The following is a 22,341-nucleotide window of genomic DNA, read 5'->3' on the forward strand; positions in this document are numbered from 1 at the left end:
GCAGTCCATGCAGCGACACAAGTCTGAGTCCTTTGGAGATGTCTGAGAGACGGTACGCTTGCGGTGATGAGTATTGTGCAGCTGTGGCTTTTGCTACGAATTGCTCTGTTAAATTTCTTCTCGTCAATGTCGGGCATTTCAGAGCACTCCACATTATGCCGTGTCGTGATACGCTGAAACCACTTGCAGTTTTACGACAATGTGGAAGTAATTTTGCTTCGTTTCCCACTCCAAGATGTTCACACTTCGGCGGCGAGCTACTGACTGCGATGTTGATGGAAATTGAAGAAACGCACTGAAATGTGTGCGACAGCTGGGACTCGAACCCAGGTCTCCTGCCCTACTAGACAGGAAATGAGAGCTGTTACACGACCGCTGAAGGCACCGGAGTTGGGTAGTCCGTGCAGCGGCGTTAGCTGCAGCGCTGGTGCTGTGCTGGTGTCGGCGGGCCGCAGTCCTGCCCGGCCGGCCGTGCTCGCGTGCGGACCGTCCCCGCGCGCCCGACAGCGCACCGCGCTTGTCCAACTTGCACGCCGCGCTTCTTCGTGTTGTGTTGCGTCCAACACTCCTGCACCTCCTGGCGCACTGTCACCACCGAGCGACACTTAAAGTAACATTCCGAGCCGAACGTGCACGGCCACGCGTTTATGACATTGAACAATTCATTCGCGAAGAGCTATGTCTAGACCCCCAGGAAGTGACAGGTATTCACTTCTCTATCACTGGCAGTATCGTCTATATTAAAATGACGACGGAGGAAGCATGTGCTAAGGTAGTTCGACAACACGCACACGGACTCAAGTTCAAGAATTCTGACGGGTATATTGGAGAGCTAACGGTAGATCACGCTGGTTTCGGTCTTCTAACAATTCGGGTCTTTGAGCTCCCTTTCGAAGTGCCACAAGACGCAGTCCTCGAAGCCTTCCGAACCTACGCCAATGTTTTGGCGCACATCGCAGAAAAATGGCAGACGTTCACGACATACCACGTGTCGAATGGTGTCCGCCAAATCAAAATCGAACTCTCCAAACATGTACGTGTGCCGGTTGCCGGTTGCGGACAACGGGGCCATCTTGAGTCAAACTGTCTCCGCCGACGTTTGCTCCAGGTCCCGACCAGTGACTCAGCTCACAAAGCGACGGTCACTTCTTTACCAGACAGCTGCGCCACAGCCGTACGCAGCCCCGATGCCTGTTATCCCCCCCCGGCACTCCCCATTAGAAATGACGGTGCTGCCACGCCCTCACCGGCACCATCTGCTCCGACAGCTACGAGACCACAACCTCTCCAAGCGATGGACAGCGTCTACATTCTGATACAGAACAGCACTTCCGAAAGCAGCGGTCGCCCCGAAAGCGGAAGAACTCGAGACGCCATCCGACGACACACTTCTTCGTGTGGCATCACAGGCAGTGGAGCAGATACGAGACAGTGATCTCCCTTCGAGCACCCTGCCGACAGGACTGGCCGCTCCTGATGGAACGTTCAAATGGCTCTGAGCACTATGGGACTTAACAGCTGTGGTCATCAGTCCCCTAGAACTTAGAACTACTTAAACCTAACTAACCTAAGGACATCACACACGTCCATGCCCGAGGCAGCATTCGAACCTGCGACCGTAGCAGTCGCGCGGTTCCGGACTGCGCGCCTAGAACCGCGAGACCACCGCGGCCGGCCATGATGGAACGGTCCCACCTGACAACGATGGATTCCGTGGAGGGAGAGACCCTGGAGCCCGCTTCAGCAGAGTGACCACAACTCGCCCTCGATGAGTGCGACAGTAGGTTGCCTCCTGTTCGAGTCTCCTGGGCTGATGATGTCGACGGTGGGGCAGATCGCGATGGTGGCCCTCCCGTCGAGCAGTGCCCCTTGGAGGTGCCTGACCACCTTGCACTCAGTGACCGGCTACAGTGACTGCGTCGGATGTTACACGCCGGCCGGACATCTCTGCCGAACATCTGTGCCCGAACATCTGTGCCGCAACATCTGTGCCAATGGTGGGAGCTCGCCCACAACACTACTGTATCGCGACGATGAATCTGTCCACCATTCGGGTTTATCACAAACTGGCAATGTTCCGAGAGCCCATTTATGCTGCTGGTGTCGACACTGCCCTCCTCCAAGAAGCGATCGTCGCTGATTTCTACTCCCCCACGGCACACATCTCCCATGCTTCTGTCAACGGTAGTGGAGTCGCCATCCTCCTGCGTCCTGGACTTCTTCTGATGAAGATGCAGTGTACCTTCCTAATGCTAGATGTATGGCTGTAACGCTGTCCGGCTCCAGTCGTCGTCGTGACGGACACACCTTCTTTGCTGACGAGGTAACGCCGCTTTCTGAGGGTGCTCTGGGTGAAATGGTCCTCGGTGGCGATTTCAACTCCACACAAGGGCCTGATGACCAACTTCCACATCACCCACAATGTGCAGCCCTCTCTGTCATCGTCGACAGACTTCAGCTTCTTGACTCATTGACAAAGGTTCATGGCACCCGTGCAGGTTTTACATACTCTACGGCGCATTAGTCCAGTCGCCTAGACTGTATATACTTCACACCTTCCCTTGCTGCCGAAGTATGGCCTCTGGCTTTCTCTGACCACGACGCCTACACTGCTATGTCGTCCTCGCCCGCCAACAGGTGTGGCACAGCCATGGCCCGTGGAAATTAAACGTTTCCCAGCTGACCGTCCCCGACTGAGGATACGTGGGCCATCTGTCGTCGACGTCGCCCCCCATACACATCCACCTTATCCTGGTGGCTATCCTGCGCGAAACCGTCTCTACGCCTGGCACTGATGGGATATCGCAAGGACTTCAAAGTTTGGCAAGCGAGCACCGTGGACTTTTATTACGCGGTGCTTCGTGACTGCACTTCGATGGCATTCTCTCCTATCCGTCAAACGATAGTGCACCGTGCTAAAACGCAGATCACTTCACTGGCGCGACGACGCTTGGAAGGGGCCTTTGTCAGATCCTGCACCTGTTACCAACGCCATCGGTGTACCACCTCTTCCGAGAACGCCGACGTCGTCATCGAGCTCTCATCCACGACCTCACCGATGCGGAAGGACGACGATAGACTATGCAATGCGCCATTGGTCCCGCTTTCTATTCTCATTTCCGCCGGCCCTACGCTGACGTCCCACATCCCCTCACCTTAATTGCGGGGGTAGCACCACTGGCTGTCAACACCAGGCCAGAGGATGTAGCTCAAGAACTTCAGGAACAAGTGACCTCCGATGAAGTCCTAGATGCTATCAAGGTGGGAGCTGCCAATAACTCCCCTGGACCTGACGGCCGCCCCCTCGAATTTTACAACTGTTTTAGTTATCTTTTGGTACCTACTTGGACGTCCATCTGTCGTGATGTCACCCACGACGACGATCCCAGGCACCTTCCTCGATGGGGTCACCATCGTGGTCCCTACGCTACATGGGCGATCACGGATCTGAGGTTACCGGCCCATCACTCTGCTCAACAGTGACGTGAAAATTTTTCCCCCTTTGTTGGCCTCACGACTCGAGAAGGCAGCGAGATACGTCACCTCCCTCGATCAGGCTTCGCTGGCCGGTGACGACAACATCCATACGGCCCTTTGCCGTTACAGAGACATGATCGCGATCGCGCCGTCGCAACATTTACCTGGCGCATTAGCATCGCTTGATTTCAGTCAGGCATTCGACCGTGTCAACGGTACCTTTCTGAAATCGGTCCTCCAACACATTGGCTTTCCGGCTCGTACAGTAACAGTGGTAATACGACTCTTGAGCGTCGCGACTGCAAGAATACTCTGTAATGATAGTAAAGACCTTACCGCACCTCTAGCGATCGAGCGCTCTGTCCGATAAGGTTGGCCACTTTCCACGATACTGTATGCTTTGGCATTAGAGCCCCTAGTCCAGGGGCTTCGCCAACGCCTGCTTGGCCTCACACTGCACGGGCACCGCTTCTGTTGTACAGCCTATGCTGACGATCTATTCCTCTATCTCCGCAATGAAGACGATGTTCGCGTGGCCCTTACTTGGGTGGCAACATATGGGGAGGCATTGGGCAGTTCTCCTAACATTTCCAAATCGAAGGTTCTTCTCATTGGTCTACGCGAGAGATACGTCGCTCCTCTAAATGTGGCCACCAGCGTCCGCTGTCTGGGCACTGATTTTATGAATGACCTCCGTCGTTCAGCGGCAACCGACAGTAGACGTCTCCTCCACGATCAGGGCTGGCCTCGTGGACCACCGGCTTAGATCCGTCGACAGTGTACAGCGTGCGCAATACGTGAATGTTTACCAAGCCTCACGCATCTCCCATGTGGCACAAGTGTTCCCGGTCCCGATTACCCTCGCACGTCTTATGTTGATGGCGATGGGATGCTTTGTCTGTACTGGGATGTTATTTAAAGTTCAGTAATCCTCCCTTGCCCTCCCGCGGGAGCGTGCTAGAGTGGGCTTATTCCACGTGCCTAGATGCTATCAAGGTGGGAGCTGCCAATAACTCCCCTGGACCTGACGGCCGCCCCCTCGAATTTTACAACTGTTTCAGTTATCTTTTGGTACCTACTTGGACGTCCATCTGTCGTGATGTCACCCACGACGACGATACCAGGCACCTTCCTCGATGGGGTCACCATCGTGGTCCCTACGCTACATGGGCGATCACGGATCTGAGGTTACCGGCCCATCACTCTGCTCAACAGGGACGTGAAAATTTTTCCCCCTTTGTTGGCCTCCCAACTGAAAGCCTGGCGTCGCTGCCCGACGAGCCTGAGCGCACTGCTTTTGCATGAATATGCGCCACTCTCCATGTCAGCCGCAGCCATGTTATCAGACATTCCACCCCCCCTCCCCCTTTTATCACTTTCGGCACTTCTTTCTTGAAATAAGTCACATCCTGCACTCCTTACCCCTTCCACGTATATTCCGGACAAAAACGTACACGACACATTACAAATGATTCGAACCCACAACCCCATCGAGCACGAGTTTCCCCAGATCATATGGCGTCGTGTGTGGAAAGCGGTGCACGCTGGTTATCTGGACACCAGCGTCCAGTCCACCTGGTGTATCACCGTCAGTGGCAAACAGGCCAACCAGTTTCGTTTGCCCCGCATCCGGCTCGCTGGCACACCCCTCTGTGTTCACCGTGGTGTAGAGGACACGGACGCTCACCGATTCTCATGTGGTCCGTCGTCTGACGCCTGGAGGCCCGCGCAGCATACCTTGGCTTTCGTTACCCAACAGACACCTGCTCAGATCACTTTCCAGACGCTTTTATTCCCAGATGTGGTTCACATTACCCAGCAACAAAAAGTAACGCTGTGAATTGGACACGCGGTCATACGGTCCGCAACCTTTTTGCCCCGACGAGGAATCAGAACTAAGCTATTGGACGCACCTTAACGATCGACACTGTCGACTTGTCCGCAACCCCAGATACAAGCAATTCTTTTCCAGTTTTCTACGGAGCGCCTTTCATGACCCGACTTCCAGCTGGAACGTCGAAGATGATACTTTCTATGCCCTCATAATTTTCTGAACGCACTACAAACGGAATCTCCATTAAATTTTCGAGAAGACGCTTTTGGATGTTCTGCCAATCGGAAGGCGCTAGCGACTCCTGGAATTCTGGTAGATAGATTAATTTAAACGAAAAATTAAAAAAAATAAAAGAATATAAAAATATATATAGGAAAACGCAAAAAATACAATAAAAAAGTAAAAGAACAAAGCCCATTCACAAGTATTTTAATTTTCATCGCTATTCTCTATGTTCTTCCGACCTACATTCTTTCTTTCCCAACCCTTATAGTAATAGGTTAGTTGTTTTGGGATAGGCCTAGATAGGCGCCAACGCCTGAAGAGGTGCATTTATTTTTTTTTGTTAGGACACAAGTGGCGGTGGCAATTAGATTTTTTATTGTAGTTTTTCCTACCATGTCCAGGGGCAGAAAAACCAAGTAGTAGAGGAGGAAACCTCTCGCCACAGGAAAAAAAAAGAAAAAAAAAGTAGACATGGAGACCTGGGTTCGAGCCCTCGCTGTGGCATAAATTTGAATTCATTTCTTCACCTTCCATCGTTATTTGAGATAAAGATGAGACTCGAATGTTTCGAGAACAATGTAATTATAAGGTCAGTAGATAAGCTGCTGACTGTCTGACTGCCTGAAGCCTCTGGACGTGCCAGCTACCCGCCCCCGCGCCTTCTCCTTTGGCGCTCTAACTCCTCCCGTTACTATTCGAAAATATTGACTTCGTTTCCACGAATCAACGAAATGAAATTTTTTACATTTGAGTTATAAAAGAAATATACTTCTTAATTACATTCAATGAAAAGAATACGCGCATTAGAGAACGGACAGTAGTAATAATCCGTACTAATATTATAAATAGGAAAGCGTGTTGTAAGATTCGACCCATTTAGGGTCGCAACGTTTTTGCTACACCGAATAATCGGATCAGTTTGGAAGAACAAAAACTGAACGCTAAGCTAATCGACGTTTGCCTTGCTGCGAGACAGACACCGGTGAGCAGCGTGCTCGGCAGTACGGTAGTCCGTCCCCGCAGTCCGCAGACGGTGCTATCACCGGCCACATCAGGCCACGGTCTGTCGCGGCGGCCAGCGACTGCCCCCTCCAGAATGACGGGCCGCCGCGAACGCAGACGGCCTGTAACTTAACTCAGCGAGGCGCGCGGGTCGACGCTGCCGTGCGCTACGCGTGCTAGGTCGAAGACGGCCCGTACACAAATTCGGCGCTGTGGCCGCCACAGAAAGCAAACTGTCGGACGTCTTTTTCACAACGGAAGCAAACTTTCGTGCTCCCGCGCCCTGCCGCGACGAAGGGTGTGACGGTCGCGCAGCTGATCGAGTCTGCCGACCGGGAAGTGCAGGTCAGAGGAGAGCAGTGGGAGCCCGTGGACAGCGCCGTTCGACTCGATGGCGAGCTGGAAAGAGCGCGAGGTGGCCTACGGGTGTGTGGAGTGGATTCAGGCGAGACGATGTGCGTGGGGCAGGGAACGTGGCCGACCGCGGGCGATCGACAACGCGCTGGCCGCCCGTACTGCCGGCGCGAGGGGAGACCACTGCTGCGAGGCGCGCGAGGACTGCCGAGGCGACACGGCAGTCCGAGGAGCGCGGCTGTACGGCTGCGTGGCAACAGGAGACCGCCGCCGTCGGGCGTCGCAGTGCGAGCGGTCGACTGCGCTGGCGGCGCCTTCTCGTCGCGGAAAGAGTCGGCCTTCCCTGCGACGACAGAGCCTTTCCCGTCAGGGCGAGGGCCACGTAGCGAAGCAGCGCGGAGCCCCGAGCTCACGCCGACCTGTGCCCGGTGCGGCCAGCCGTCCGCCTTTATCGAGCCCGAGCTGGGCCGAAAGCGACGTGGCGCCCGCGGCCGCGGCCGCACCGAGGCAGCGGAGGAGGAGGAGGAGAAGAAGGCCGGCAGAGGGAGACAGCGCGGAGGACAACAGCGGGGACGCAGGAGAGCGACAGCGGCCCTTACAGCCGTCGTGGCAGCAGGAGGGCCGACCTGGCTGCGGAGGGGAGGGGGAGGAGGCTGGAGGCAACTGCGTGCAGTCCTGCGGTCAGCTGCAGGGCTCCAAACCGCGGCGGAAGCTCCCGCATCCCCGCAGAGGAGCACAAGATTGTAAGGTTGCCTGCCGCAGGAGGAGGGCGCCACGGAGACGCCCACCGCGAAGCCGAAAGCCGCGGGGGTGACCGGCGTCCAGACGGAAGGAAAGGAGGCAGCATTCTTCGCCAAAGCGGGAGAGACCTGCCTGCAGCTCTCCCAAGAATCGCCAGCGCAGCTCGTCGAGCGATCACAACTGCTCGAGAATCGACTACAGAAAAACTGCGCCGCACGACAGCGAGCTGCCGCCGTTCCGCCTCAGTCACGGCACAGCAGAAGCTTCACAGCAGCGCACTGGTTCGCTCTCACGCGGTCTCGATGCGTGATACCCACTACTAACAAACAGTCCCTTGCATGACCTGCCGCAGGCAGCAAGAAATCCGCTATTGCTGTCACCACCCGCCCACGCTCTCGCAGAAGCAATTTGCCCTCGGCTCCGGCTCCTCCCTTTGCACTTTTTTTCCTCTGCCCTTCGAAACGCTACCTTTCGTTAATTTTCGACCCAATCTATCTCCAGACGAGTGCCTATTAATGGTTAATCACAACCAGACGTACGCAGACATCAAACTAGCCACATCTTCCATACACCTCACTTCGTGAACTCTTATGCAGAGATGGCGGTAGACCCGCAGTCCTCTTGTAGCAACTGCCTTTTGTGCCACGGGGGTTAACAGGTCCAGTCGGCCGGAGTGGCCGTGCGGTTCTAGGCGCTACAGTCTGGAGCCGAGCGTCCGCTACGGTCGCAGGTTCGAATCCTGCCTCGGGCATGGATGTGTGTGATGTCCTTAGGTTAGTTAGGTTTAATTAGTTCTAAGTTCTAGGCGACTGATGACCTCAGGAGTTAAGTCCCATAGTGCTCAGAGCCATTTTTAACAGATCCACATAAAATGGTTCCACACATTGTCAAATATTTCCAGTTTCAGCGATTGACTCAGTCGCATACCGACGCTTGCTACGGAAAGAACGGTCGATCTGTTATCGAAAGTCATCTACAGATAAACAAGTAACTCTAGATGCGCCCCAGGGAAGGGTGTCGGGGCCCTAGCTGTCCATGTCGTATATTAACGACCACTATTAACGGTAAGCTGAGACTTTTGCGAGATGAGGCACTAATATCTAAATAGATCGACACAAATATTTAGTCACATATCGTTAAGATTTCAACACGATGCAAACATTGGCGACTTGTTATATACGTTGAAAAATGTAAAATTGAGCACTTGACAACACACGGAAACATAGTATCACATAAATACACTACCAATTGGTCACAAATTAAATCAATTAACTTAAACAATACCTGCGTATAATAATTCGTCAGGATATGAAATGGAATGATTACATAAGCTTCATCACATGTAAACCAAGCGGGAGACTTTAGTTCATTCGTAGGATACGGGACAAATGCAATCAGTCTACACAGGAGATCGTTTATAAAACACTCGTGCGACTCATCCTAGAATACTGACAAAGTATGTGGAACACACAACACGTACGCCTAACAGAGAATACTGAATGTATCCGAGGGACGGCAGCACGAAGGGTCACGGGATTCTCTGAGTTGCTGGAGATCGAACAGGAAATTTTTAAAATCACGAGTTGCCAGCGGTGGAAGATAAAAACCTAAAGCACCCAATGCTATGTACTACAAAGTGGTTTGTGCAGTACAATTGTATGAGAGTAGGTTAGTACATATGCTCTGGTACTCTCCATAAACAATATGTCGTACGGTAGGGAACGATTTAAAAGCGAACTACCGGACCACACACTATGTTTCCGTCGGCTACGAGTCAGGTTAGAAATTGCAGGAACGATTTCCAACAGTAACTTCACCACGATATTTTGACCAAGCAGTTTCCGTTACACTGTTTTTATGGCGCCCTATGCATTAGGCTCGTATTAAATTCAGTAGTCGGTTTTGTGACGGTGGTCCTCTCATTAAATGCGACGATCCTCTTGAAAGCCGTTCTGCCTCGAGAACTGACTTTAGTACTCTTTTCCCTACTCTGTTTAGCACACAAAATTTGGTCGCGTTTACTTCGCGATAAAACTCGATACAAAAATGAACAAGAATAGCATTTCATTCTCTCTGGATTGTCACTCACATATACGCCAATGACTGCAATGTATGCAACCCATCGCTCTCTCGGACTTCGCGGATTGCATACAATGACACCGGCAGGCGCTCGCTAGTTCCCGCACTAGCAACTACATCGACACAAGCTGTACGTTACCGAAATAACTCGTGTTCTTGTGTTTTTCGTGAAGCACGCGACATTTCCACACTTCCCAACTACTAAAAATACTTTGCTTTACCATTATTATATTTTGGAAGTGAAAGACAAGGGGAAGATTCAGGATTGTCATGAAAACGCGAGGGTCGTGAGAGGCGTATCTCAACCTCGCGCAGGACAGAGAAACAAATCGTCCGCGAGCTTTCTTAAAGAAACCTACCGCGCATTCGCCTCAATAGATTTAGGAAATTCTAAACCTGTTTGGCGTTGTGGATGCTGATGCTCGTGGTCGTCGTCTTCCGGCTCCTCTGTGCTTTCTCCTGTCAAGTTTACCGTCCACTGTATCCTCGGTCGACCAATATCCAATCTTTCTGATGACAGGTCAAAATATCGTCGTCAGAATGAGATTTTCACTCTGCATCGGAGTGTGCGCTGATGTGAAACATCCTGGCAGGTTAAAACTGTGTACCGGACCGAGACTCGAACTCGGGTCCTTTGCCTTTCGCGGGCAAGTGCTCTACCAGCTGAGCTACCCGAGCACGACTCACGACCCGTCCTCACGGCTTTACTCCTGCCAGTACGTCGTCTCCTACCTTCCAGGAGTGCTAGTTTTGCAAGGTTTGCTGGAGAGCTTCTGTTAAGTTTGGAAGAAGTGAAAATCTGGTGAGGCTTTTTGCAGATCAATCGCGAAATTAAAACGGTGTGAAAAATACCTCGGAGTGACCGGATGCAGAGACCTGAACTGTAATGAGCGCACAGAAGTACTTTTAGGAGAAGTTTATACTGGGCTGAGATTGTATGGTAAAATCTTAAGGAAATGTAAAATAATTCACGAAAGAAGTCGCTTAAAAACGCTTGTTGGGCAAATTATTAAGTACTGCTCATCAACTTGGGACAGTTACCAGGTAAGATTAATTGGAGAGAGAGAGAGAGAGAGAGAGAGAGAGAGAGACAAGAGTCCGACGAAGGGCGGCGCGTTTTCCACCGGGTCGTTTAATCCACGCGAGACCGTACGGGATTTGTCGAGAAACTGCCGTGGCAGACGCTCGTCCGCCGTCATGAGAGGTTTACGTGTGCGCATGTTGCACGAAGAGTCCCTGAACGTAAGTGTCGCGAAATTAGTGCAACGGTAGAATGAAAGAAATTTCAGCTCAAAACGGAGAATATCAGAAATCGTTCTCACCAAGAGCATTCGCGAAGGAACAAGAAAGGGCGGGAGGGGGTGAGGGGGGGGGGAGGAAAGGATGGAGGGAAGGGGAGGGGTGATGCAGAAGTAAGCGTAGGAGGGAAGAGTGTTGCGGGCGGCTGCTCCGGCGGCGGCGCGGCTCGGTACCTGCGACAGGACAAAGGGCACGCCACACACATGGGCGGAGGTAGGGGGGGCGAGGGGGGGGGGGGACAGAGCGGCCTAGCTCCAGCCTCTCCAGCTACTCCGAGCGCTGCTGTCAGTCGTCTGCCAACCGGCTCGTCCAGTTCTGCTACCCAAGTCCGGATATGAGAACACTAACTCGTCCTCTAACTGCGCTCCTCCTCCTCGAACCGGAAGCTGGTATACACCTCAACAGCCACCGCGACTGTTGACGTGAGGCTCAGCGGACGCGACGTGACGCCGTTGGCCAGGTAATAACACGAGTAGCGAGCCGGATTCCCTCACCGCGCCGCCAGCGGTTCGCTCCGTTAAGGCCCGTCCCCACTAGAGCGCGGCGCGGCGCGGCGCGGCGCGCAGCAACGGCAGCGGTCAGCGTTTCCCGCGTTGTCGCGCCGGCTCGCCTAATTGGCGTTCCCATCTGGAAGCGGCAGACGCTAGCGCTGGCCAATGACTGACCGACACTGAGGTACAGGGCGGGACCCACCGAAACGCCCGGTGCGTATATCTTACACCTACAGGAAGGAAAGACGAAGCTAGGCGAAGATACGGCAATTTTTAATTTTTCTTACGATGTCCTCTTTCATATATTTCGTTACTCGTGTTTTCCTATTTCACCTTCAACAGATTTTATGACTACCGTACATGCTTGTTCACTATCTCATTTTAAAAACCGATCGCCCCAAAACAGAATAAGCTTTTAGTATGGCAAATTGCAGTACCTAAGCGCAGTTTACTATAATGATAGTACATTACCTGTTATCCGATAGTCACTTTTTTATAACTCAAAATGTATGACAGTTGCTATGTTAAGATCATGTATTTTAACCACTCTGTGAGTATTAGCTATTGAAACTACCAATGAACTAGTATCACAACACTCAGCTCCATCTGTAAACTGCCATTAATATTATCGTTACCAAGATAGACAAAACGCTAACACACACACACCACAGTTTACATGCCTACCTTCACCACAAGTGATGAACAGATTGAAACAATGTACGATAAAAGAGATTATTCAGATAGTTAAGCGAGACAAAAATTTAAAATGTGATGAGAGCTTAGCCGAGCTGTCTAAGGCGCTGCAGTCGTGGACTGTGCAGCTGATCCCGGCGGAGGTTCGAGTCCTCCCTCGGGCATCGCTGTGTGTGTGTTTGATCTTAGGATTATTTAGGTTAAGTAGTGTGTAAGCTTAGGGACTGATGAGCTCAGCAGTTATGTCCCATAAGATTTCACACACATTTGAACATTTTTTTTGTGATGAGAGCCTGAAATACGGTAGCAGGTATAGGAAGAGAAAATGTAAGAAAACATAGGCTTGGGGGAAGTGATGAAAGGGAAAGCCATCGGATCGAATTTTGCACAGAGCATAATTAATCAACACTAACTCGTTCCTTAAGAATCGTGAAAGAATAGTACATATTTGGAACTGAGTTTTCTAAACCAGATTTTAAACTGTAAGACATTTCCCGATGCAGACGTAGGCCGACAATAATTTATTGGTTACGAACTGCAGTTTACAAGTAAAGGGTCAGGAAACGGCAGCAAATTAAGGAGATGGAACCTGAATAAGTTAAGACCCAGAGTTTTCCGATAATCTGAAAGGTACCCTGAGGCGACGACTGACAAACAGAGGAAGGAATCCGCTACAATACGAATGAATATGTTTGAGAGAAGAAGTGGCGAATGCAGCACAGCATGTAAATGCGAAAGAGGTACAGTAGAAATCCTTGTACAAAACATGATATATTACTTTTAATTCACAACGGAGGAAAATATAAAAATCCAGCAAATAAAGTAGGCAATCGGCAATAGAGATGTATAAAATGGACGTTGACAGAGTGTCCGAAGTCGCAACAGTTATTTTGCTCTTGGGAAACATAGGTGCCGACGTTAAATAAGAAAGGAAACTCTGTTCAAAGGAGAAGCAATTGTCAAGAGTTCATTTGGCAAGCAAGAACTAAGCAAATAAGAGAAGGCTAGAAGATGGAAGGAATATATAGAGAGGAGAGGGGGACCAGCTATACAAACTAACACGAGCACTATGTTAGAGTCCTGTGAAATGTGAGAACACGCAAGGTTGTACTGATTCTAGCAATTAGATAAGCAGACTGACTGAAGAAAGGCAATCCTGTGTTTATAGCACTTGCATTTAGAGAAAGGTTTTGACAATCTTGACTGAAAGACATTCCTTCAAGTTCTGGAGGCATCAGCGATAAAACACAAATGTAAAGAAGCCACACTGCAGTTCTAAGACTTCAATGACTTAAAAGGGAAGCAGTAATTGAGAAGGCAGAAGTAGAGACTGTCAATAGCAAGAAAAGCATTTCTGAAAAAGAAAATTTGTCCACATCGATTGGTTGGGTAGTATTTCACAAAGGTGTTTGTGTCGAGTGTAGCCTTGTATGTAACTGAAACGTGGACGATGAACAGTTCTGTCAAGAAGACAATGGACGCTTTCAAGAGGTGGTGCTAGATTAGATACGAAGATTGTGTAACTAAAGGAGAGGTACTGAATTAAATAGAGGAGGAAGAGGAAATTATGGCACAACTTGTCTAAAAGAGCGGTTAGTTGACAGGACACATTATGATGCACCAAGGAATCGTCAGCCTGGCAATGGAGGCTAAATTGTAGAGAGACATCAAGGTTTGCCAGCGGTAAGCAGATTGGAATGGATGTAGGCTGCAGTAGTTACGTAGAGATGAAGAGGCCTACTGATGATATATTGCTGTGGAACCAATTCAAATTTGTGTTAAGGACTATGGGACCAAACTGGCTTACACAATAATCAAATTAATGTAAAGTAACTTACGCCAAGGAGAACACACATACCCACGGCCGAGGCAGGACTCGAACGTCCGACGGGGGGAGCCGAGCGAACCCTGGCAAGGCGCCCAAGACCGCTCGGCTACCCCGCGCGGCAACTGTGTCAACACACAGACGAACTGTATTTCTTGTTAATGCAGCCCAACAGCAAATAACATCACTTTTCATTCGGTAGGTCAGTTGCGTATTTATTACCAGAATATTTGTTTAATATTGACTGAGATTTTCACTCTGCAGCGGAGTGTGCGCTGATATGAAACTTCCTGGCAGATTAAAACTGTGTGCCGGACCGAGACTCGAACGCGTGCAAGTGCTCCACCAGCTTTTCTTTAAGGTCATCATGATCATCATTTAAGACTGATTATGCCTTTCAGCGTTCAGTCTGGAGCATAGTCCCCCCTATTCAGGTCTAACATTGGTGCCTCTTCCGATGTTGAAGGTGTAGTAGATGAAGGGGCTGAGTGGGCAGGGGTCGTACTTGGACACCCGGGCACGGTGGCCTTGTGTCCTGACAGGTTAAGGGAGAGGCAGCAGCAAGGAAACATTGTACATGTATGTAATACTTTTTATTTATTTAATTTTAATGTCCCAGAAGAAAAATCATATATGAAAAAGAAAGGAAAGAAATATATGGCCGAAGTGACATCCTCGTCACTTGACTGGGAGTAACATCCTATCCCTCGAAACAACGTAAACCTGGGACTCCCCACTGCTTCGGGGTTTCATGAAACATGCTGCACAGAAAGTTCGCAAAGTGCGTTTTATATTTAGAGTGGCGTCGGATGATTTCGTTTTGTTCTAGTAGATAATGCCAATAGTCCATGCCCGATATCAAGGTCCGCGACAGCACGTAGTGCGATGCGTGTCCTCCAATCCAGCGGATTGCCGATGTTTTATGCGAGTTGAAAAAGACAACGTCATAAAGCGTCCGTCGTGATCGAGGATTCGTCGCTGCGTCGGGGGAGTGCCGCGATGCGTTGCGCCAAACATCCTCTGCCTCACTGCACTGCACAGAATGTTCGTCGCTGCCCTGCAGAGCGGGGAATCTACCGTGCGAATGTCGTACAATCGTTGTCGGTTCATTAATGTATACCATGACGATCTCGCTGTCGTGCAGAGGAGAGGCGTATGGACAGCTCGCCAAATCTGTCGCCAGTCTCGCGTTGGGTATTTAAGTTCGACAGCATTGCTGCCATGATGACGCTGCAAGTAGCGATATATCTCACGGGTAGTGGGACTTCTTGTAGAAGGTATCTGTAACTGAACATAACTAGAATCAACAAAGAATCGCACGACGTGAGAAAAATTGGGTGATATTGTGCCTACCGCCACCGGCGGTTCAAAGGAGGGGGGAAGAAGCACATCCAGGATTGCCAACGTGATGGCGTGTTGCCGTTGGTTCTAAGTTCGTAGCGTCGCTCGCAGGTATAGAGCCAGAGCCTTGTTCCGCACATTCGTGAGATTAGGTCCTCCGGTGTGGGAGAGTTAAAGTCTCGTATTTGATCTTAAACAACATTCCTTGGCTGACATAGTATCCAAAGACCGCCATTAATCGGTCAGCAATACCATGTGGCACTGGCAGTACCTGTGACAGGTGCGGCAGTCGCGAGGCCAGGTGAACGTTAGTGTAGTCCACCTTTTGGAGCAGGTCGTGCGTTCGGGGTGAACAGTTGCGTATGTGCAGCCGGACGTGCTGGATGAGACGTCGATAACTCGCCGCCGTTGATTGCCGTAGCAATCGGCTGAACAATACAACTAAGCATCGCAAGATGTCCACCGTCGTAAACGGACTGTGCAGAGCGTCCAGCCCTCGTCCGATGTGCATAATCTTGGTTTTATTCATGTTGACCCTGCTTCCCGCAGCTACTCCGTACTTCGTTCTCCGACCGGACGAGTATCATCCATATGCACGGCACATGAAGGAGCTCGCACGGAGTCGGACGCCTGTAAGAGTCCGTCTAAGAGCCTGTATCAATGGTTCGAGCGCTATTGCAAACAGCATCATCGACAAGGGACATTCTTGCCTGACTGAGCTGCAAACAGGAATCGTCCCTACCTCCCTGCCATTGACTCTCACCGTGGAAGAAGCGCCGCGGAGGAGGCGCATGAGGACGGTAATAAAATCCTGAGGTGTCGCCACGCGCCGCACGGTCGAGTCAAGGAAATCGTGGTTGATCCTGTCAAAGCCACGATCAAAATCCACCGATACGAATGCCGCTCGCATGCGACAAGCTTCCGTCAGGGAAATTACGTCACGGTATTCGCCTAGGATAGAATGTATGTTGCTCCGAACCCCTAGACAAGCCTGGTCTGGCGGTATTCTCTTGGATATTACAGTCTTCAACCTTGCCGCCAACATTCGCGCAAAGATCTTATAGTCAGTATTGGGCATTGTGAGCGGTCTAAATTCATGGGCGCTGACACTCGCTGTCGATTTCGTATTGGTATAAGCAGTCCCGCCATGAACTGCGACGGAACGTCCGTGTCAGGGCTCGGTAACTCATTATACATCAACACCAACTGGGACATCATTAAATCCGCAAATGCGAGATAAAATTCGAGTGTCAACCCATCTGGCCCTGGGGATTTGTGCACCGCACCCTTCGTGAGTGCCCTCCGTATGCCATCTTCCGCGAGGGGCTCCAATGGCGCCTCTGCATCCGGACCATCCACCTCCGTTTCCATCTGCCGCAAAATTTCTCCTCCTATCAGATTGTCCGTCGGCGTACCAGTGAAAAGGAGGCGGTAATGCTCCACAAACCCAGCAGCAATGTCCTTTTGTGACGTCAAGGGCCGCCCATCGTCGTCATGGAGCACTGTGATCAAGGATAGGCGACTACGCGCATGTCCCTTGGACACACGATGCATGCTAATACGTTCTCCATCGACGTTGTCCAAGCACCGAGCACGGATCGAAAGTACCTCCAGTCGACGTCTCGTGATCGATAAAATGCAGGCCTGAATACGATGGACTTCCGCTTGACGCTCGGGCGATGGGGCCCTGGAGGACAGGTCGCGGAGCACTATGTAGTAATAATTAAGTCTATCTCGGAGCCATTTCTCTTATTTTTTGCCATACGTTATGAGAGCTCTTCGTATCGCCGGTTTTGCACAGTGCAGCCACCACGAAAAAAGCGTACGGTGCAGCGGCAGACGGCGAGTACATGTCTGCCATGTTTCTTCGATCCGCTGGCGACATTCGAGATCCACCGATAAGCATAAATTAAGTTTCCATGAACTACGACTCCGCCAGACCCGCTGCTGTGGGAGGGTTAACGTGCATAAATATGCAAGGTGATCCGTAAAAGGGCCAACGTTCAGCAGCCAACACGTGATCCCTCAATCTGTCAGAAACATAAATCCGAACCAGCCTGCTCGCCGAGTGGCTAGTAAAATACGTGTAGCCCTTTCGCTGCCAGTGGATCTTTTTCCACGTGTCCATTAGTGCCATGTCCCGGCAGATCATGTTCAATGCGTGGCAGGAGCTGAAATTAGGAGTTTGATCCTTCGGTGTGAGAACACAGTTAAAATCCCCTCCTACCAAGATGTGGTCCTCCTCCGAGTAGAATCGTGCACGCGCCTGTCGATTGTCAGATCCGGAGGGTGCATATATGTTGACGATCCGAATGCCGTTCACAGTTATGGCCAAACCCGGAGACGAAGGGACGTAATCGAGGTCACACATCGGAATCGCTTCCCGGACTAATATCTCTGTGCCACGTCCTCCATCTGGAGTCGGCGCTAGATAAGTGTTGTAACCATGCACGTCGGGAAAAGCAGCATTGCAGGTTTCCTGCACCAGCAGAATAACAACGTCTGTGGCGTAAATCATGTCCCGGAGAAGTTGCATCTTTGCAAGCGAACGTGCGGTGTTAATGTTCACTGTTCCCGCCTTACATGCTTGGTCCGTTGTCGTCGTCATGTTCGTTTCATGTCATTGTGAACTCCAATGGCGTTAGTCCACTATTCGTGCTCAGAGAGCTGTCCGCCAACGGGTTGCCCTCCGTTGTTTTCGATCCGTGGTGTGCATCCTGTAAGTGAGTGGTCATCTATTGGGGGTGCCAATTCCTGTATGTTTTCGACTGGTTCCGCCCAGTCGCAGTGGTCATCAATCCCAGAAACATCCTCTGGTGTATTTCGATGTGTCTGCCGTGACATTGGTGTCCCTGAGTCCTTCGTCGGCAGCGCTGGGTCAGTCGGTGCCAATGAAGAGGGACCGTCTGAAAGGCAGCATATCCGGTCACCATCTGACGGAATCCTGTCAGCGTCCTCTAAAGGCACGTGTTCCGTGTCAGACAGTTCCTCGGCTAGGATAACTTCCGTGTCCCCTAGGCTAGGGGGGAACGTGACTCCCGAACTACGGCGACGATTTTTGCGACGCTTCGGCGATCGCCGTTTGCGTGCCCTGCCCTCTGCTACCACAGGCGACGCCTCACCGTGTTCGTCGATCGTTCGTTGGTTCGCTGCCGGAGCCACTGTCTAGACCTCTATGTCTACGCCTCGTGCTACATGTGAGTGTTCGGAAGGTTCCTCCCTCATCTGACGTGACGTGGGTCTAGGGGAATTCTCCGAGTCACCTCCATGCTCCCGTAACTCGGTCTGCTCTTGCGTAAACTCGTCCTTGTCACGCTCCGAACTTGGCAACACATCCCGGCGGGCCACCGACACGTACATCATCTGCAGTTGTGTGGGAACTTCTCACTGTGACGCTTCTCCATGTGGCAGTTGCAAGACGCGGCGTTGTATGCACTCCGAGCGGATACGTCCTTCTCCACCACAACCAGAACATGTACTTGGCTGGCCATCGTAAATCACAATAGCTCGACATCCTCCAATGTATAAATAAGAAGGGATATGAAACTTCCTGGCAGATTAAAACTGTGTGCCCGACCGAGACTCCAACTCGGGACCTTTGCCTTTCGCGAGCAAGTGCTCTACCAACTGAGTAGGTAGGAGACGAGGTACTGGCAGAAGTAAAGCTGTGAGTACCGGGCGTGAGTCGTGCTTCGGCAGCTCAGTTGGTAGAGCACTTGCCCGCGAAAGGCAAAGGTCCCGAGTTCGAGTCTCGGTCGGGCACACAGTTTTAATCTGCCAGGAAGTTTCATATCAGCGCACACTCCGCTGCAGAGTGAAAATCTCATTCTGGAAACATCCCCCAGGCTGTGGCTAAGCCATGTCTCCGCAATATCCTTTCTTTCAGGAGTGCTAGTTCTGCAAGTTTCGCAGGAGAGCTTCTGTAAAGTTTGGAAGGTAGGAGACGAGGTACTGGCAGAAGTAAACCTGCGAGTACCGGGCGTGAGTCGTGCTTCGGCAGCTCAGTTGGTAGAGCACTTGCCCGCGAAAGGCAAAGGTCCCGAGTTCGAGTCTCGGTCGGGCACACAGTTTTAATCTGCCAGGAAGTTTCATATCAGCGCACACTCCGCTGCAGAGTGAAAATCTCATTCTGGAAACATCCCCCAGGCTGTGGCTATGCCATGTCTCCGCAATATCCTTTCTTTCAGGAGTGCTAGTTCTGCAAGTTTCGCAGGAGAGCTTCTGTAAAGTTTGGAAGGTAGGAGACGAGGTACTGGCAGAAGTAAACCTGCGAGTACCGGGCGTGAGTCGTGCTTCGGCAGCTCAGTTGGTAGAGCACTTCCCCGCGAAAGGCAAAGGTCCCGAGTTCGAGTCTCGGTCGGGCACACAGTTTTAATCTGCCAGGAAGTTTCATATCAGCGCACACTCCGCTGCAGAGTGAAAATCTCATTCTGGAAACATCCCCCAGGCTGTGGCTAAGCCATGTCTCCGCAATATCCTTTCTTTCAGGATTGCTAGTTCTGCAAGTTTCGCAGGAGAGCTTCTGTAAAGTTTGGAAGGTAGGAGACGAGGTACTGGCAGAAGTAAACCTGTGAGTACCAGGCGTGAGTCGTGCTTCGGTAGCTCAGTTGGTAGAGCACTTGCCCGCGAAAGGCAAAGGTCCCGAGTTCGAGTCTCGGTCGGGCACACAGTTTTAATCTGCCAGGAAGTTTCATATCAGCGCACACTCCGCTGCAGAGTGAAAATCTCATTCAAGAAGGGATATGTTTGTTAAGGACGATCCGCACCTGTCGGACGCCGTTTAGCACAGGATAGGTGCTAAAACTTGCCCAGCGATCAGGCGTATGACTAAGTACCGTTCCATATGGTCGCAGCGATTCAGTAACCATTGATTCAGGCACCTCAAACGGTAATTCAAAGATCCAAATGACCCTCACACACAAGCCTGAAGGAGCTACTGTTACATCGCTGATATAGCAGTGAAGGAAACAAAAGAAAAATTCGGAGCAGGTATTAAAATCCATGGAGAAGAAATAAAAACTTTGAGGTTCGCCGATGACATTGTAATTCTGTCAGAGACAGCAAAGGAGTTGGAAGATCAGTTGAACGAAATGGATAGTGTCTTGAAAGGAGGATATAAGATGAACATCAACAAAAGCAAAACGAGGATAATGGAATGTAGTCGAATTAAGTCGGGTGATGCTGAGGCAATTAGATCAGGAAATGAGACACTTAAAAGTAGTAAAGCAGTTTTGCTATTTGGGGAGCAAAATAACTGATGATGGTCGAAGTAGAGAGGATATAAAAAGTAGACTGGCAATGGCAAGGAAAGCGTTTCTGAAGAAGAGAAATTTGTTAACATCGAGTATAGATTTAAGTGCTAGGAAGTCGTTTCTGAAAGCATTTGTATGGAGTGTAGCCATGTATGGAAGTGAAACATGGGCGATAAATAGTTTGGACAAGAAGAGAATAGAAGCTTTCAAATTATGGTGCTACAGAAGAATGCTGAAGATTAGATGGGTAGACCATGTAACTAATGAGGAAGTACTGAATATGATTGGGGAGAAGAGAAGTTTGTGGCACAACTTGACTAGAAGAAGGGATCGGTTGGTAGGACATGTTCTGAGGCATCAAGGGATCACCAATTTAGTATTGGAGGGCAGCGTGGAGGTTAAAATCGTAGAGGGAGACCAAGAGATGAATACACTAAGCAGATTCAGAAGGATGTAGGCTGCAGTAGGTTCTGGAAGATGAAGAAGCTTGCACAGGGTAGAGTAGCATCAAACCAGTCTCAGGACTGAAGACAACAACAACAACAACAACAACAACAACAACATGGCCATCAGAGTGTCGAAATTTAAATCCTCTATGAGCAGCGGCGAGAGTTCTTTCACACGCAGCTTTATCGGTCATCTTGACGTACATTGTACTGCTTACAATGGACAGGTGTATTCCAATTAGGTCTGTAGCAGGTAAACGAACTACTTCTCTCGAAAAACGCTCTATTTCGAAAGCTTTGGGTCTGGCATATTCGCTGTCACACGTAGACTGGATTTCTAAAATTGTGTGCCATATCGATCGAGTCGGACAACAAGACGCGTGAGTACCGGCGGTATAAACACTTCCTCGTCGACGCGCGCCCGCCGCCGTGCCGCGCCACCGCCTAAAGCAGACTGTTTCCATCTGAGCTACCCAAGCACGACTCACAGCTTTACTTCAGCCTGTACCTCGTCTCCAACTTTCCAAATTTCACAGAAGCTCTCCTGCGAACCTTGCAGAAGTAGCACTCCTGGAAGAAAGGATACTGCGGAGATACAGCTTTAATCTGCCAGGAAGTTTCATATAAGCGCACACTCTGCTGCCGAGTGAAAATCTCATTCTGGACCATGTCTCCGCATTATCCTTTCTTCCAGGAGTGCTACTTCTGCAAGGTTCGCAGGAGAGCTTCTGTGAAATTTGGAAAGTTGGAGACGAGGTAGTGGCGGAAGTAAACCTGTGAGAACTGGGCAGGAGTCGTGCTTGGGTAGCTCAGATAGTAGAGCACTTGCCCGCGAAAGGCAAAGGACCCGAGTTCGAGTCTCGGTCCGGCACACAGTTTTAATCTGCCAGGAAGTTTCACATATATTTGTGATGTATTTGTGTATACATCTCTATTAGTCTCTGCAAACAGCCTTATATTAGGGAAAAGTTACAACTTGAATGCAGTTTTCTTATGGCGACTGTCAGCAAATGATGAAGTTTAATTACTGTTATGACCACTCTGCCATTTGTAGCATTTTCCTTAAGACATGTATTCCTTCATTAAACAACAACCAAGGACCGGTTTCGTATTATCCATGAATTTCGAATGCACTGGCAGTTCTCAAACTGTGTAGAAGTCATCAGTGGCAAATGTATCGTTATGCTCTTTTACATACGCCGCCATACTTTTTTGTGCAGTGGAGGCTTTTCCGCTGACTTCAGGCACATTGAAGGATGCACGAACGACGTACGAAACCATT

At 50.5% G+C, this 22,341-nt stretch overlaps 1 protein-coding gene across 4 annotated transcripts in view; it reads right to left on the reverse strand.

The window, feature by feature from the left end:
- The window catches only part of LOC126237526 (caskin-2), a 445,207-nt gene that overhangs the window by 325,707 nt on the left and 97,159 nt on the right, over window positions 1-22,341 (reverse strand). The window lies entirely within an intron of this gene.

This window comes from Schistocerca nitens, chromosome 2 (genome assembly GCF_023898315.1).
Source record: "Schistocerca nitens isolate TAMUIC-IGC-003100 chromosome 2, iqSchNite1.1, whole genome shotgun sequence".
NCBI lineage: Eukaryota > Metazoa > Arthropoda > Insecta > Orthoptera > Acrididae > Schistocerca > Schistocerca nitens.